The sequence below is a fragment of the Microcaecilia unicolor genome, chromosome 7 (genome assembly GCF_901765095.1).
Source record: "Microcaecilia unicolor chromosome 7, aMicUni1.1, whole genome shotgun sequence".
NCBI lineage: Eukaryota > Metazoa > Chordata > Amphibia > Gymnophiona > Siphonopidae > Microcaecilia > Microcaecilia unicolor.
Window position 1 is genome coordinate 148,744,078 of NC_044037.1, and position 18,992 is coordinate 148,763,069.

Here is an 18,992-nt window from a genome sequence, read left to right on the forward strand (position 1 = left end):
TTCTCAGTATTTTTTCAATTGATGAGTCTTATGCCCCCACCTTGTCATTGTTCACCTGAGATGGAAAAATCTTTTCATTATTTCATCACATATCTTAACTGATCTTCAAATTTAAATCTTATACTCATTTATTATTCATCTCCATATGGCAAAATAAATGTATATACTCATCTTTCAAATGCAAGTACTTCATCCAACATAGACAATGTTTCGCTAAAAATAGCTGCATCAAGGCAATTCCCTTTAAGTTGTTGGGCAACTCAACTGGCTCAAAGATCCAAGACCCACCTTTTTTTTGGCTTACAGGATTTTGAAGATATCAATGATCTTCATGCTTGATTACTATGAATATAACTTCTATACTGTGTACTCATGTTTGGTTTTTCCAGTTGACAAAGTTGAAAGCAGATCAGAGATTACAGGTATTTTCTTTCTCCAAAGGCATGCAGGTTATATCATCTCATAACTGGGTGATGTCATTCGACGTAGCCTGGTGCAGACTGCTGCCCAGCACTCTTCTTTAACAGGCCTTTGGAAGCATTCCACCACATGCTGCATGGGTGCTTCCCACCCAATGTGCGAGCACAGGACCAGCAGTATTCATTTTTCCGTGGAGGTCACGGTTTGGGTGTCTCCTCAGCACATTCATTTTGTTTTTTTTACCTGGGTGCCTTCCCTGTGGGATTTTTCACATTTTTTTCGTCATTATTTTACAATTTTTTTGTTTCCTTAGTGTCCCTAGTTATTTTTGTCCAGTTCAAGTTTCCTTTGGTTTTTGGCTCCATGGGCCCCCTTAGCCCAAGCTTCAGCTAGGTTGCATTGAGCTTTTCTGGGAGTTAGAGGCCTTTTTTTCACCTCACCATTTAGCCTTTGATTTGTTTTTCTGGGCGTTTTCCCTTCCTGTCCCAGAAGATTCCCAGTGGGTTAAGCGTTGTTCCTAGTGTAATTGGTTCATATCTGGGACTGATCCCAATAACTGTATCTCCATGCTTGTGGCCAGACCACATTTCTCATCTTGTGTCCTCTGCTTGCGCATGCAGAAGATGAGCCGAGAAACTAATATGAAAAGTTTTGGTTCCAAGTGTGGTCCGTTGATGTGAGCATCGGAAGTATCGGCCCCGATGGCCGAGGCAGCTGATTCAGATACGGGGAGTACATGGCATTATCCCACAAATCATAGGACCTTTAAAACAAGATGGCTTACTTCCTGCACTTCATCGTTTGTTGTTTGTGGTTATGTGCCCTTGCCCACTGTTATATGTTTGGTGTTGTACTAAGTGCATGGTACATCTCAGGCTGAATGAGCAATCATGTTTGGCTGAATACACGGACTTTTCCTGCACTGATTATTGCACGTGTGGAAGAACAACAATCTGTTCACCTCTGTGCCAATACACTGTTACGATGGTGACTGTTTCCTTGTTTGTGCTCGCCTCGCCCTCGGGTGGCCAGAATCGGTGGCTGCTATGAACTGTCACCCATTCCAGACTTCAGCCCAGTCCGGTCCGGATCTTCCGGGCTGCCAGACTTGCTTCTCTTGTTTGTGCCTGAACAGCACCCATAGCTGCCTTGTGATTCCTGCAGCTGAACGTCATCAGCTGATGGGCTTTTATTAATCACCTTTGCATCGTCTAAGGTCCCTGGTTTGTTGGTGCTTTTGTGGCACTTCTGCCTAGTCTGGTTTCTTGTTTGTGTTTTTTTGTCTGGTTCTAGTTAGTCTGTGTGTAGTTTTGCTTAGGTTTATTGCTTATTTCCTAGTCTTGTTTCTGGTCTGTATTCCTGGTCTAGTTTCTGTTTGTCTGTGTCTCTTTCTTAGTGGCTGTGTAGCAGCTTTCAGTCCTGACTCTTTTCTGTCAGTGTTTGTACCCTGTTTTAGTGGCTGCTTGTCAGCTTTCAGATCCTGTCCTTTAGCTTGTCCATTTCCTGCTTTGTGTAGTGTTGTCTGTGAGTCCTAGCCCAGTTTCCTGCCTTGCTGCCCATGTATATTCCTTTCCCCTCTGACCCTCAGTCTCTGTTCAGCCTAGTTGGTATTCAGTTTCTGCCCTGTCCGGTAAGTCCTGCCGGCCGCCTGCACCCAGGGGCTCAACTCCTGAGGAACAGCGGTCAAGTGCAAGTGAAGTCTAGCTGTTCCTGTCAGAGTTCTGCCTTGTCTCTGGTGTGGGGTGGTTTTCCCTGCCACTACTGCTCCACAGCAGTGGCCCAAGGGCTCATGAACCTAGTTTCTGCCTTGAAAACCTGACATACACATCCCATTGTATTGATGGGGAGGTGAACAGGGCAGTTATTAAACTATAGAGAACAACACTGGAGATTTTTTATTGAACACCCTAATGCCTGCTGGTTTGAATATGGATATTGAGTGAATGTCATTGGTTTAACTGGTCAGGTGATTTTTTTTTTGTATCTTCTTCTATTAACTGCTTATTCCTTTTAATTTTTGTCATTTCAAACACACCATTTGATATTACAGAATTGAAGTAGATGCACGGCTCTTTTTAACGTCTTTGTGAGCAATATTGCGGAAGGGCTGTCTGGTAAGGTTTGTCTCTTTGCGGATGATACTAAACTCTGCAACAGGGTGGACACCCTGGAGGGTGTGAATGATATGAGGAAGGACCTAGTGAAGCTAGAGGAATGGACCGATATTTGGCAACTAAGGTTTAATCCCAAAAAATGCAGGGTCATGCACTTGGGTCACAAAACTCCGAGGGAACGGTACAGTATAGGGGGTGTAGTGCCTCAGTGTGTGAAGGAAGAGTGGGACTTGGGGGTGATTGTGTCGGTCGACCTTAAAGCTTTCAAACAGGTAGAAAAAGCGATGGCCAAAGCCAGAAGGATGCTTGGGTGCATAAAGAGAAGCATGACCAGCAGGAAAAAGGAGGTGATAGTGCCGTTGTATAAGTCTCTGGTGAGGCCTCATGTGGAGTACTGCGTGCAGTTCTGGAGACCACACCTATGGAAAGATATAAACAGGATGGAGTCGGTCCAGAGGGCAGCTACGAAATTAGTAAGCGGTCTTGAATGCAAAATTATAGGGACAGGCTTTGTGAACCTCAACATGTATACGCTGGAGAGAGGAGACATGATAGAGATGTTTAAATATCTCAAGGGCATTTATGTACAGGAAGAGCCTTTTTCAAATGAAGGAGAGCTCTGGAATGAGGGGGCATATGACAAAGATAAGAGGGAATAGGCTTAGGAGTAAACCTAAGGAAGTATTATTTCACAGTAAGGGTGGTGGAGGTGTGGAATGGCCTCCCAGTGGAGGTGGTGGAGTCGAGGACTGTTCCAGAATTTAAAAAGGCATGGGATAAGCATGTGGGGTCGCTTAGGAACAGGCAGAATTAGGGGTTACAGAGGATGGGCAGACTGGATGGGTCATATGGCCTTTATCTGCAGTCATGTTTCTATGTAAGATCCATGCTACAAGAAGCAACACATGTTATTACATGATAGTGACAGCTGGGATGAAGTTCTTTATGCAAGATAAGTGAGTTTTTTCAAACTCAATTTATAGTAATTTTGGTGTACACTGAAGGGTTTTTATTTGTGTTTTTCAAAGTCGGACTGATGATGATATCATAGTGGTGATAGCTGAGTTTGTATTCAGCTGCTTTCCCACATTTTTATGGTCCATCACATGTTTTTATATTAATTTTGTTGTCAATTTGCGTTTCCCATATAGTTAGAAAGTTTTGTCTGGGGATAAATTTAGGTCTGACATTCATTTATTTAGATTTATGAGCCTAGTGCAGAAAATCAATGCTAACCTCCTAACTCCACCCCCTACCCTAAACCTGCTCCTGTTGCACCCACTTTTATACTCCTAAGTTTAGTGAAATTTTGAATATGAATTTAGGTACTCATCCCTGGTAACTTTTCAAAGAAGCTAATTTAGGTTTATAACTCTCAAAGTTAAGAGCATTAATCCGTTGAATACTGGGCTCTCTAACTTTAGGTTTGGCTTTCTGATTTGCTCAGGGAGTTTTGTGTAGGAAGAACACTCAAACTTTAAATGCTAATACTACTCAGGAATGAAATAAGGACATAGTAGGGAAATGTAAATTCTCTGAGGGCAAGCGGGCTTGTTATTCTCACAAGTAGGTTGACACGGTCCAGTGTCACCTGGTTTGGCAAAATTGCCAGAGGAAAAATCCAGAGCTGTAAGGAGCTCGAGCAGTACTCCAATTCGCATGTGCGTGTGCCTTCCCGCCCGCTGTTTCAAACGTGCCGCCTCAGTTTCTTTTCGTCCGCTTGAGAAGAAACTGTTTTTTGTGCTCCTCTCACACATCTGGTAGAGCTTTTTGAGTACATTTTCGGTATTTTTTGTACCGCTCACTCTCTTTTCTTTGTTTATTATAGTTTTAAAAAAAGTTCCCTTATTTCTAGTTTCTTCTGCCCCGCATCTAAGTTTCCTTTCTTTTCAACACGGGCCACAATTAGGCCTCCCGGCAGGTCTTCCTATTTTTGTACCTTCTTTTCCTACTTTTTAAGCACCATCGTGACTTTTGATTTCACTGAAGGCGTTTTTCCTTCAATGTCATCAATGACTCCCAGTGGCTTCAAGTGCTGTACCTGGTGCAACTGGACCATCTCTGGAAAGGACGCCCTTTCATGATGTCTTCAGTGCCTGGGGTCCGACCATATCCCTACAAACTGTGTGTCCTTTGTCTTCTTATGAAGAAAAGGACTCAGGTTTACTGGGAGGCTCAACGTTAAAAAAAGTTTGGCGCCCGATCCGGTTCATCGGCATCGAGGTCAGAGACGTCGACTTCGAGTGCTGCACCGGCATTGGGAGTCATGGTAGGGATGGCTGCTGCAAGACCCCGAGACTCTGGGAGCAGTGAGGCATCGAGTGGGCCTACATCTGTCTCAAGGCCTCCTGCTATGCATACCCCCGGGACCGTCCATCGTCGAACCCGACCCCGAGGCAACGTGAGGATTCAACGTCATCCTCGTCAGCACCAAGGAGCATGGGTGACATGCTTCAGCTGAAGGCCAAGAAACAGCAACACTGATCTCCATTGACATTCGATGCCAGGAGCTCTGGGGTGCTGAGGGATTCATGTGCTAGAATTACTAGGGATCCCCAAGTCCCATCTCTATTCAGTTCAGTGATTGGAGTTCATAGGAGCCCTGTTCAATATGAAGAATGTCTGAGCCTACCTCCCGGAGGTGCGTATGGACAATCTTCTCGCATTAGTGTCCAAAGTTTGGACATCCCAGCAGGTCACATCTCGGCAGATGTTGAGGTTTTTGGGCCACTTGGCTTCCACAGTGTACGTTACACCCATGGCACGCCTTCACATGAGGTCTGCTCAGTGGACCCTAGCTTCTTGGTGGTACCAAGCCACAAGGAATCTAGAAGATGTCATCCAAGTGTTCCCAGAGCTGGTATGCTCTCTTCAATGGTGGACAATTCGATCCAATTTGATCTTGGGATTTCCATTCCAAGTACCTTGGCCACAAAAGGTACTGACTACGGATGCATCTCTCCTGGGATGGGGAGCTCATATGGATGGGCTTCACACTCAAAGAGCTTGGTCCCTCTAGGAAATGATTCTTCAGCTTAATGTCCTGGAGCGCCAAGCGATCTGGAACTCTCTAAAGGCTTTCAGAAATTGGCTGCCCCACCAATTTTTTCTAATTTAAACAGACAATCAGGTTGCAATGTATTACACCAACAAGCAGGGGGGCACCAAATCTCACCTTCTGTGTCAGGAAGCCTTTTAGATGTGGCATTAGGCTCGCCAACACGGCATGTTTGTCAAACCACTTTTCTGGCAGGTGTAAGCAACAACCTGGATGACAGGCTGAGCAGGATAATGCAACCACACAAGTGGAATCTAAATATGGACGTAGCCTGCAATATCTTCCAAGTGTGGGGCACCCCCTTATTTGATCTTTTTGCCACTCATATCAACCAGAATGTCTCTCAGTTCTGTTCCAGGCTTCAGGCCAACGACAAACTAGCGTCAGATGCCTTCCTTCGTCATTGGAGGACAGGTCTTCTGCGTATCCTCCAATACCTCTAGTGGGAAAAACTTTGTTGAAACTCAAGCAAGAACGTGGAACCAAGATTCTGATTGCGCCTTACTGACCACAGCAGATTTGGATAATTCTTCTTCTGGAATTATCCTCCATAGAACCGTTGAGATTGGAGTGTTTTCCAACCCTCATCACTCAGAACAAGGGATCGCTTCTACATTCCAACCTCCAGTCTCTGCCTTTCACGGCGTGGATGTTGAGAGCCTAGAATTCACTTACTTGGGTCTTTTGGAGGGTGTCTCTCGGGTCTTGATGGCTTCCAGGAAAAATTCCACTAATAGGTGTTATTCTTTCAAATGGAGGAGGTTTGCTGCCTGATGTGACAGCAAGTCCATAGATCCCCTTTCTTGTCCTACACAGACTCTACTTGAATACCTTCTACACTTATCAGAGTCTGGTCTCAAGACCAACTCCGTAAGGGTTCACCTTAGTGCAATTAGTGTTTATCTCTGGGCAGCCTTTAGTTGTTCACTTCATGAGATGTTTGTTTTTGTCAAAGCCCCCTGTCAAACCTCTACAAGTGTGATGGGATCTCAACCTCGTTCTCACCCAGCTGATGAAAGCTCCTTTTTGAGCCACTGAATTCCTGCCATCCGAAGTACTTGACCTGGTAGGTCATTTTCTTGGTGGCTGTTAATTCAGCTCGTAGAGTCAGTGAGCTTCATGCCTTGGTAGTGCATGTACCTTATATCAAGTTCCATCACAACAGAGTAGTCCTCCACAAGCAACCTAAGTTCCTGCCAAAGGTGGTGTCGGAGTTCCATCTGAACCAGTCGATTATCTTGCCAAAATTCTTTCCCTGTCCTCATACCCATCTTGGTGAAAGCAGCTTGCACACCTTGGACTGCAGGAGAGCGTTGGCCTTTTACATGGAGCGGATGAAGCCCTTCAGACAGTCCTTGCAGTTGTTTGTTTCTTCTGATCGCAACAGGATTGGGGTCACCATCAGTAAACTCACCATATCCAATTGGCTAGTGGATTGCGTTTCTTTTTCTTATGCCCAGGCTGGGCTGACTTTGGAGAGTTATGTCACGGCTCATAATGTCAGAGCCACGGCTGCGTCGGTAGCCCAGTTGATGTCAGCCTCCATTGAAGAGATTTGCAAGGCTGATACGTGGTCTTCAGTCTACATAGTCACATCACACCTACTGCCTGGACCAAGATACCCAACACGACAGTCTGTTTGGGCAGTCAGTGTTGCAGAATCTGTTTGAGGTCTAGACTCCAACTCCACCCTCCTAGGCCCGTTTTGTTCTGTTTTGGGCTGCACCCTCATCTAGTTGTATTTTGTTTCAGGTTAATCTATGTTACGTCCTCGCTGTTGCGAGGCCCAATTGACCGATATTTGTTGTTTTGGGTGAGGCCAGGAGCTAGGGATTCCCCACTTGTGAGAATAACAAGCCTGCTTGTCCTCGGAGAAAGCGAAGATAGCAGGTATTCTCCGAGGTCAGCAGGCTTCTTATTCTCACATTCCTACCCACCTCCCTAGGAGTTGTCCTTTTCATATGCAGTTGTTTGGTTTTCTTGCTTTTGTATTAAACTGAGGTGTCGTGTTCGTGCGGCGGGCGGGAAGGCATTCACACATGTGAATTGGAGCGCTGCTCGTGGTCCTTAAAGCTCTGGATTTTTCCTCTGGCAAGTTTGCCAAACCGGGCAACGCTGGACCACGTCAACCCACTTGTGAGAATAAGAAGTCTGCTGTTCTCGGAGAATACCTGCTACAGGTAAGTATCTTCACTTTTTAAATACCAATAGAATTGTGTTAAAGATGTTTGTTAGTATTCGCTAAATATAGATATTTTTATATATAAATATAGATCAAGACAATCTACTTTTTACTGCATTTGGCCTTGTGAAAACTGTGGCTTCAGCAACAGTTTAGAAACTTCAGATTGCGGGAAATGTAGTAAAACCATGCAGAAATTGGGGCACACCAGATATGTGGAAGGTGAGTATAATGTTTAACATGATAAACCACCAGTTAAAGATATTGTTTTGCCCTAGTATCTGACTTTAGTGTTTCTGAAATATAGTACATTTTACTAGCTCTGTGTATGTTCTTGTGTATATTTATATAGTAGGAGGGATCTCTTATCTCTTTGTGGAATTCCATGAGAATTTGGCAAACAAAATGACACAATAAATAAGGGGACTAGATAGTTCAGTTGATTGGCACTGTGGTACAGAGTTTTTTTTTCTTCTGATGAGAAGCAGAATATAAGCCCTATATACGGATAACATCGGGGTTTGAATGTTTTCTAGAAGTTACGATAACTTTCTTACTTGCTCTGTTAAACATATGCATCAGTGTTGTATAAGGCCCCCATGAGTTCTATTTTTTCTCCCATGAACAAACCGGATAGGAGTCCTCGCTTGTAGGTGATGTCATTTGTTTTTTTTTTAATTTATATTTTTCCATGTCAATACAGATAAAGTACTTGCACAGGGATTACATTTGGTACTGTTACATTGCAGATGTCATTAGCAGCCATTGACAGAAGTTACACAATAGCCCGAAGGATAACAATCCCATATTGACTTTTATATTTAACATTTAACAAGCCAACTATTCCTCTCTCTCATCCCCAGTTATTCCAATCATGCACACTTACTTACTTAAGAGAAAAGCCAACATTCGTTTCACCATGCATCCATCCTCTCTCTTCTCCATTCATTAACCCCCCCCCCCCCCTTCATCCCCACCCTCCTCGTCAGGTTTGCAGTGTTTGAGAATTATGGTGGTTCAAGATCTCGAGAAGTCGCTGCCAGAGAATTGCGTACTGTCTATTATTTGCATTTAAGGAACGTGCATACAACAAATTTTCGTATTTAGCCACCTCAGTCACTCTTGAAACCCAGCATGTGAAAGGCACAGGCTCCTTAGATGTCCAGAACTGCAAGATCGTTTTCTTGGCCACCAGTGTTGTCATGTAAATGAACCGCCTCTGAGGCTGCGTCAGCCCCTGAGATATCAGGAGAGATTGCTCCCCCAGGGGCAATGTGGCATAAGACCACTCTATTGTGCACTGGCAGACCTTGTTAAGCACAGAGAAGATCCTGTTCCACATATCCAATTTGGGGCACTCAAGGAAAGCATGCAGGAGAGTCCTGGGGCCGGTTCAGCATCTCAGACATTGAGTGGAGCCCCACATCTTTATCTGGGCCCCCTTCGCCCTCGATATATAGGCTCTATGTATAATTTTGTATTGTGTCTCTTGCAGATCCGTCAACTTGACCATCTCATATAGTGTGGCAGACAATGTGTCAAACTGTGAGTTTAGAGTACTGAGTGTCCAGTTCCTCATTCCATCTCTGTATGACGTTGTCTACGGTACTCTCTGGGATTGATCATTTCAATATTTAATACTAAGTAGTCAGTCTATTGCCCCCAGCTGTCATGTTCTTGATTGCGAGATCAGCTGCCCCATATGTCCCCCTCTCTCCATGTTTCGTTCTAACTTGCTGCCAGAAGTGTCTAGCCTGCAGATATGATAACATGTGGTCATTATGTAGGCCGCACTTCTCCTTTGCTTGTGAGAAGGAAAGGAACTGATCTGTACCCAGTGCAAGCATGTTCCCTATACTAATGCAGCCCAATCTCGTCCACTCGCGGAAGACTGAGGGACCCATACCGGCCAGGAAGTCCACATTGCCCTCCAATCACAAAAAAGGGTGAAGCATCTGGGCTTCGTTGTTGCCATTTTCTCCACCAGCACCAGGCTACATGCTATGGTGCCAAAAAACTTAGCTGCATATTATGTGGAATGCCTAGCCCGGTAGGTGTGCGCAAAAGGTTTATAAAAGAGTATGGCGCACACCATCCCTCTAGCCATCCCTGGGGGGTGAATTGGTGAAGCCCCATAATACCCTCTGAAACAATCCTCATTAACGCTGCCACATTATACAGCTGCAGGTCTGGAAAGTTAAGTTCTCCCACATTCTTGTCCAGGACCAATTTGAAGTATCCTATACTTCCTTGTCATCAAGCAGATGAAGCCATTACGTATGGGTTGTGTCCATCAACCAGCAGGGGGAGATAGAGAGCACTCAACTTTTCACAGTGCCTCATGGTCAGCCAGCTCCACTGCCTCTTCAGTATTCTCTATCTCCCCAAGCAGGGTGGCTGCAGCTTCTTCGAGCTCCATCAAAAATCTGCCTGGGGGTGGCTCCTGGCTTGCCAGTTGTTAGCCGGGGTGTTAGAGGCTATAGCAGCTTCACTTTGAAGGCACATAGTTTAGCCCTTTCCCTGCCTTACCCATGCCCCCGTGGATGTGGACATATTAGCTTGCTTTTCCCTGTCCTTTCCCACTCAGTGGATGCAGGCACATTGGTTCGCCTTTCCCTGCCTTTCCCACTCATCTGAGCCTCCGGAGTTCTTATTACCTCTGCTTTCCTCACAGCGTTTTAAAAAAATGGAACAGAGGTTTTCCTTTGATTCTTCTATGGGACCGGAGCTGTGATACTCGGTCCGGTGAGGTAAGAGTGTTTTCTAACTCCTCCGGGGTGGGCCCGCGATTGGGGCATTTTTGGCGCGAAACCGCCATTTTGAATTTTACCGCCGTTTTCGGCGATGGCTGCAGAGAACGTAAAGCGCTGTTCTCGGTGAGGCAAGCGCAAATCAGCAGCGGGGCTCTGTAAATCGTGCTGTACAGGTGTAAGAGCTGGCCCGAGCATGGCGAACAATGATTCTTCCTGTTCAGAGCTGGCAGCGGACGCCATTTTAAATTCTCCACATGGCGCGGTCTCCGTAGAGACGGAGAGCCCTGAGCCCGGGGGGGGGGGGGGGGACCTCGAATTGAGGCTATTCAGGGAGCGGCTAGCCACGGACGGGATCTCAGTGCCCAGGGTGAGTTTTTCTCCCCTGATTTTGTGTTATTATTGCATAAAGCATACATGCTGAAAAGAGCTCTCCCTCAAGGGTCGTCTGAGGCCCCTTCTATTGTCCCCCCCGGTGCATTCTGGCCTGGGATTGCCCGCTGAGGCTATTTTCCCTGATAATTGGCATAAAGAAAAGCGTAGAAGGGCTAATTCCCCTTCAGATTGTGGTGCACCTCTTCCCCCCCCCCCCCCCCCCCCCCCCCGTGGTCGGGCTGTGAGGATTCGGAGAGTTCTGGCAGGCCTTCGTGGTCTGAGGAGCTAGAGTCAGGTGCAGAATTACCACAGGATCTGGATGATCCCTCCGCGGTGAGGATTTTCCACCGTGATGAGCTGCAAGCGCTTATTTCAGATGCCCTATAGGTCCCTTCTATTGAAGAGCCTGACAGTGGCACGGCCTCCTCTGTGAATCCTAGGATGGCTAGTACCAAAAAGCCTGCTCGAGCCTTTCCTTTGCATGACTCCATCCAAGAGCTTATTTCCGCTCAGTGGGCTGTCCCCGAGGGACCTTTGAAAGTTTCCAGGGCTATGGGGCAATTATACCCTCTGCGTGAGGAGCATTTGGCTCGCTTTGCAATGCCTAAAGTAGATGCCCTAGTCACTGCGGTGACAAAGAGAACTACCCTCCCTGTGGAAGGAGGAGTTGCCCTGAAGGATATACAAGACCGTAGGCTGGAAGCAGCACTTAAACGGTCCTTTGAAATTGCAGGTCTTACTGTTCGGGCGTCTGCATGCAGTTGTTATGCTGCTAGAGCCTGCCTGGCGTGGTTGCAACAGGCAGTGGAACAGCCCGGAGATGGAGCGGAACCCTTCTCGGATGTGGCTCCGCGGCTGGAGTCGGCCTTGGCCTTTTTGGCTGATGCCCTTTATGATATTGTCAGAGCTTCGGCTAAACAAATGGCAGTAGCAATGGCGGCTCACCATCTTATTTGGCTACGACATTGGGCAGCGCTGCCCAATGTCGTAGCCAATGTCCGCTCGGACATTGCCTCGGACATGGCCTCTAAGCAAAGGTTGGTGAAGTTGCCCTTTCAAGGCCTTCTCCTATTTGGTGAGGAGTTGGAAAAAAAATTGTTAAAGGCCTGGGAGATCCTAAACCCCAGCGCTTGCCCGAAGACAGGCCGAGGCCTTCCTCCAAGGGCCAGGCGGTCCACTCCTCTTATAGACCTCGCTTCCGTGAAGCTAGAAGGTACCGCCCGGGGCGTTCTGCTGGGTTCACTTCTCGTGCCCGTTTTTCAGCAGAGGAACTCCTTTCGCTCGGACAAGCATTCCGCAGCCACCGGCTCTAGGCCTGGAGTTCAGGGGCGACCCTCTCAATGATGGTGCGCCGGCCCCCTCCTCACTTCCTGTCATCGGAGGACGTCTTTCCCTCTTTGCCGAGGAGTGGGACAGTATTTCCTCAGATCAGTGGGTTCTGGACCTGATCAGAGATGACTACAGAATAGAATTCAACGCCCCAGTAAGAGATGTGTTTGTGGAGTCCCGATGTGGTTCTGCCGCCAAACGGGCGGCGGTAGAGGAGACTTTGCAAGGTCTGATTCAGTTAGGGGCCGTGTCCCAGGTACCTCCCGCTGAACACGGCTACGGCCGATACTCCATCTACTTTGTGGTGCCGCAAAAAGGTGGGTCTTTTCGCCCTATTCTGGACTTAAAAGAATTAAACAAGTCCCTGAGAGTGCGGCATTTCCACATGGAAACCCTGCGCTCCGTCATTGCTGCTGTACAGCCAGGAGAGTTTCTTATGTCTCTAGACCTGAAAGAAGCTTACTTGCACATACCAATTTGGCCCCCGCACCAGAAGTTTCTGAGGTTTGCAGTGTTGGGAAAACATTTCCAGTTCCGGGCCTTGCCTTTTGGCCTCGCCACAGCTTCCCAAACCTTTTCGAAGGTAATGGTGGTAGTAGCTGCTTTGCTCAGGCGAGAAGGTATCAGGGTTCACCCGTACCTAGACGACTGGCTCATCAGAGCAGACTCTGTAACAGAGAGCTATCAAGCTACAACCAGAGTGATCTCAGTACTTCAATCTCTAGGCTGGGTCATCAATATGGCCAAAAGTCACCTGACCCCCTCGCAATCTCTAGAATATTTGGGGGCCAGGTTCGACACAGACTCAGGCTATGTATACCTACCCGAGCTAAGGCGGTGCAAGCTTCAGAATCAGGTCCGTCTGTTCCTGAGGATGCCCCGCCTGCGAGCTTGGGACATTGTCAAGCTGCTGGGATCGATGACAGCCACATTGGAAGTGGTGCCCTGGGCGAGAGCGCACTTGAGATTTCTACAGTATTCCCTACTTCAGAGATGGTCTCCAGTTTCTCAGGATTATCAATGCAGACTTTCTTGGCTCCCTGCGGCCCAACTCAGCATGGAGTGGTGACTCTCAGACAGCATGCTGCGGTGAGGAATGCCGCTGGTGTTCCCCTATTGGTGTCTAGTAGTGACAGATGCCAGCCTGAAGGGCTGGGGTGCACATTGCAAGGGGAAGCATGCCCAGGGTCTATGGACACCCGAGGAGTCGGAGTGGTCCATCAACCGCCTGGAGTTGAAAGCGGTGTTTCAGGCGCTTCTGGCCTTTCAAGTGACCCTGGAAGGATTGGCTGTCAGAGTGATGTCGGACAACACGACAGCAGTGGCCTACATAAATCGACAAGGCGGTACACAGTGCAGAGCACTGGCCGCGCAGGCCGAACAGATTTGCCACTGGGCTGAGCTGCATCTTCAGTTTCTGTCGGCAGCTCACATTGCAGGTCAGAGCAACGTGCAAGCAGATTATCTAAGCAGGCATCAGATCGATCCAGCAGAATGGGAACTATCAGACGAAGTATTCCTGCAGATATGTGCCAAATGGGGCAAGCCCGTGATTGATCTTATGGCGACAAGTTCAAATGCCAAAGTCCCGTGCTTCTTCAGCAGATGGAGAGATCCTCGCTCGACAGGGTTGGACGCCTTGACTCAGCCCTGGCCTCCGGGCCTACTATATGTGTTCCCTCCGTGGCCCTTGATAGGGCGCATGCTCCTGCGGATTCGGCTGCACCCAGGAGAAGTGGTCCTCATCGCCCCAGATTGGCCCAGGAGGCCTTGGTATGCGGACCTCCGACAGATGCTAGTGGAGGCTCCCCTTCCTTTACCTCTGGTACCGAACCTGTTGTCACAGGGCCCGGTAGCCATGGAGGACGACTGCCGCTTTGGTCTTATGGCATGGCGATTGAGAGGGCGCAATTGAGGGACAAAGGCTATTCAATCACAGTCATTTCCACTCTCCTGCAGGCCGGCAAGTGTTCCACTTCCGTGGCTTATGCCAGGATTTGGCGCCAGTTTGAGTCTTGGTGTGCTTCAAAAGCGATCACACCCATGCGGGCTCCTGTCTCGCCGATTCTGGACTTTTTGCAGGATGGTGTACTGTAGGATAAATCACAGATAATAAATTACCTGTGTCCAGGTTCCCCTAAGCAGAACTATCTGCAAACGAATAATCCTGAATTAGGTCTAGGGGTGGGAACCTAGCCAAATACTTCCGTTAGAAAGAACTGTAGCTGAGACTGTAGGCTGAGATATATATTAGATTTATTATGGTATATCAGGTAAGAAAATAGAGCTAAGGTACACAAAATAGAACTCTGCAAGCTTTGGCTGAATACAAAAACACTGGCTGATAAAAACTACACTCATACGTCACACTACTAAACACTAATTCTTATTGGTTACCAGATAAAATTACACCACTGATAAGTCACACCATGTTACGAGGTAGTACCGTTATTAGCAGCTTCTCCTGATCACAAGTATAATGGCACCAGCCTTCTGCTCAGGTAAATACCACTAACTAGCCCCCGACTAGTAGGAAATGAATCACCGTGTTTCTCACCAGGCTGAGACCTCAGGGTCGTCTCTCTCGGGAGCTGGCACGGGACACCTCACAGACTCAAGCTGGATTCACAGCGAGTCTGTCGCAGCTGGAAGGGAACTCTTCAGCAGATAAGGAGGTCATAGGTCACGCAGGGCAGGTACAGCTGAACCACGATACTTTCCTCCAGATACATAGTTCATCAGTTGGTGGACCTTATTAGGTCTCACTGGTCTTGTTTTCACCTCCACCTTCTTCCAAGGCTTCCGAATAACTCCTTTCTTTGTTCCCGCTCTCCCCGTACCTCCTGGTCCGGTGGCTGCAGGAATCAAATTGAATCTTTCTCAGCTCACTGCCTGGCAAGAACAGTCCATTGTTCTTGACCTTCAAGTTGTTACATTTTGGTATGCATTTTCTGTTTCTCACCCGCCTTGCTGGAGCCAGCCTTTCAGGGAGATGAGGGGGCCTGCTTTGCCCACAGCATGTCCTTGGAGTTGAGCTTCTGCTGTAATTTTCCACAAGCTGCAAAGCTGTTTCTTGCTGACACAGAGATGTGCGGGTCAGAGTTTACAGTCTCCATTTTGCTGTCATAGGATTATACAGGCCAAGGCCCGCAAGGTGAGACACACAGGGAAATATTCCTACAGTACAAATAGGCTTGGCCTATAATTCCCTGCGGGTGCAAGTGGCAGCGTTGGCCTCCCTTTGTGGTAAGGTTGAAGGCGTGTCTTTAGCTGCTCATCCAGATGTGGCACGGTTTCTTAGTGGGGTGCTTCGGCTCTGGCCTTCCGTACGAGCACCCTGTCAAGCTTGGAACCTGGGGCTAGTTTTGAAGGCCCTGCAGACTTCTCCTTTTGAGCCGCTTCGGTGAGCATCAGAGAAAGATTTGACACTAAAGGCCGTTTTTCTTTTGGCCATTACTTCGGCGAGAAGGGTGTCAGAGCTCCAGGCGCTGTCCTGTAGAGACCCATTTCTGCAATTCTCAGAGTCCGGGGTCACGGTTCGGACCGTGCCTTCCTTCATGCCTAAGGTGGTTTCAGCGTTTCACCTAAACCAGCCTATTTTCTTGCCCTCCTTTGATAAGGAGGCGTTTCCAGAATCTTTTGGGTAGTTGCACCTGTAGGATGTGCGCAGGACTCTGCTGCAGTATCTGCGAGTCATGCCTAAGGTGGTTTCAGCGTTTCACCTAAACCAGCCTATTTTCTTGCCCTCCTTTGATAAGGAGGCGTTTCCAGAATCTTTTGGGCAGTTGCACCTGTTGTATGTGTGCAGGACTCTGCTGCAGTATCTGCGAGTTGCTATCTCTTTCAGGATCTATGATCATCTGTTTGTTTTGCTATCAGGTCCTCGCAGAGGGTCTCTAGCGTCTAAAGCCACTATTGCCCGCTGGCTCAAAGAAACTATCTTTTCAGCTTATCTGCTTGCCGACCGGTCTCTGCCTGTAGCCTTTAAGGCGCATTCTACCAGAGCGATTTCTTCCTCTTGGGCTGAAACTGGAGCACTCTCTTGTCAAGAGATATGCTGTGCAGCAACATGGGCTTCTAAGCTCTCTTTTGCCCGACATTACAGGCTGGATGTGGCTGCTAGGAGGGATGCGCGTTTTGGAGCACAAGTGCTGGCGCGTGGTGTGACCTGTTACCACCCTATATAGGGATTGCTTTGTTACATTCCATACGTAATGGCTTCATCTGCTTGATGACAAGGAAGGGAAAATTAGGTTCTTACCTTGGTAATTTTCTTTCCTTTAGTCATAGCAGATGAAGCCATGAGCCCTCCCTGTATGATTGTCTGTATGCTGTGAATCTGTTTCAGGTTCTGTTCTTGTTTCCTGAAGTTCCTTCCTTGGGAGAAAGTTGGAAAACAGTCTTCAGGATTCATGTTCACTTATAGGAGGATGAGTCCATTCCCTCCAGGAGGTTGATTGGCCCAGGAGGCCTTGGTATGCGGACCTCTGACAGATGCTAGTGGAGGCTCCCCTTCCTTTACCTCTGGTACCGAACCTGTTGTCACAGGGCCCGGTAGCCATGGAGGACGCCTGCCGCTTTGGTCTTATGGCATGGCGATTGAGAGGGCGCAATTGAGGGACAAAAGCTATTCAAACACAGTCATTTCCACTCTCCTGCAGGCCCGCAAGCATTCCACTTCCGTGGCTTATGCCAGGATTTGGCGCCAGTTTGAGTCTTGGTGTGCTTCAAAAGCGATCACACCCATGCGGGCTCCTGTCTCGCCGATTCTGGACTTTTTGCAGGATGGTGTATAAATAGGCTTGGCCTATAATTCCCTGCGGGTGCAAGTGGCAGCGATGGCCTTCCTTCGTGGTAAGGTTGAAGGCGTGTCTTTAGCTGCTCATCCAGATGTGGCACAGTTTCTTAGTGGAGTGCTTCGGCTCCGGCCTTCTGTGCGAGCACCCTGTCCAGCTTGGAACCTGGGGCTAGTTTTGAAGGTCCTGCAGGCTTCTCCTTTTGAGCCGCTTCGGCGAGCATCTGAGAAAGATTTGACACTAAAGGCCGTTTTTCTTGTGGCCATTACTTCGGCGAGACGGGTGTCAGAGCTCCAGGCGCTGTCCTGTAGAGACCCATTTCTGCAATTCTCAGAGTCCGGGGTCACGGTTCGGACTGTGCCTTCCTTCATGCCTAAGGTGGTTTCAGCGTTTCACCTAAACCAGCCTATTTTCTTGCCCTCCTTTGATAAGGAGGAGTTTCCAGAATCTTTTGTGCAGTTGCACCTGTTGGATATGCGCAGGACTCTGCTGCAGTATCTGCGAGTTACTATCTCTTTCAGGATCTATGATCATCTGTTTGTTTTGCTATCAGGTCCTCGCAGAGGGTCTCCAGCGTCTAAAGCCACTATTGCCAGCTGGCTCAATGAAACTATCTTTCCAGCTTATCTGCTTGCCCACCGGTCTCTGCTTGTAGCCTTTTAAGGCGCATTCTACCAGAGCGATTTCTTCCTCTTGGGCTGAAACTGGAGCACTCTCTCATCCAGAGATATGCAGTGCAGCAACATGGGCTTCTAAGCTCTCTTTTGCCCGACATTACAGGCTGGATGTGGCTGCTAGGAGGGATGCGCGTTTTGGAGCAAAAGTGCTAGCGCGTGGTGTGACCTGTTCCCACCCTATATAGGGATTGCTTTGTTACATTCCATACGTAATGGCTTCATCTGCTTGATGACAAGGAAGGGAAAATTAGGTTCTTACCTTGGTAATTTTCTTTCCTTTAGTCATAGCAGATGAAGCCATGAGCTCTCCCTGTATGATTGTCTATATGCTGTGAAGCTGTTTCAGGTTCTGTTCTTGTTTCCTGAAGTTCCTTCCTTGGGAGAAAGTTGGAAAACAGTCTTCAGGATTCATGTTCACTTATAGGAGGATGAGTCCATTCCCTCCAGTTTATGTTTTGGAGGATGAGTTTATTCCCTCCAGGAGGTTGCGTGTATCCCCTCCAGTTATACCATAAGGAGGACGAGTTTATTCCCTCCAGGAGGATGTGTTCATTCCCTCCTTTTGAGTTCATGCCCTTGTTAAGGGGCCATCGTTCGCTGTGAAGAAGGTTCATGTTATTCCCATTGCATTTTGCCATACTGCTTTGGAAGCTTCAAATACTGAAGAGGCAGTGGAGCTGGCTGGCCATGAGGCACTGTGAAAAGTTGAGTGCTCTCTATCTCCCCCTGCTGGTTGATGGACACAACCCATACGTAATAGCTTCATCTGCTATGACTAAAGGAAAGAAAATTACCAAGGTAAGAACCTAATTTTCCCGTGCCCTTTTCCCCCTCCATATGAAGGAACATATTGTGGACCTAAACAATCGTTCATCTTTCATTTTAATCCATATTGGGATAGTTTGCAGGGGATATAGTAATTTAGACAATAGCACAATCCGTCAAAGCTACTCTTCCAAACAAGGATATTGGGAGATCTTTCCATCGCAAACACAGCTTTCTGATTTTATCTATCGGTTCTAAAATATTACGTCTGTACATCTCAGCCTGTCAGATACTGAGAAAGATCCCCAGATAACGCATGGGGTGTTTTACCGGAGGGATAGGCAGGGTCAGAAGTCTCGGGTCTGGAGGTTCCCTTTCCAGTGGGAGGAGCTCCGATTTGTTACAATTAACACGCAATCCAGATATGTTGTCACGTTTTCCAAAAGCAGGAACTCAGTTTGTGAACCCTTGGGCCACTGCCGAGGAGCGGCAGCGGCAGGCAAAACCACCCCACACAGGGATAAGG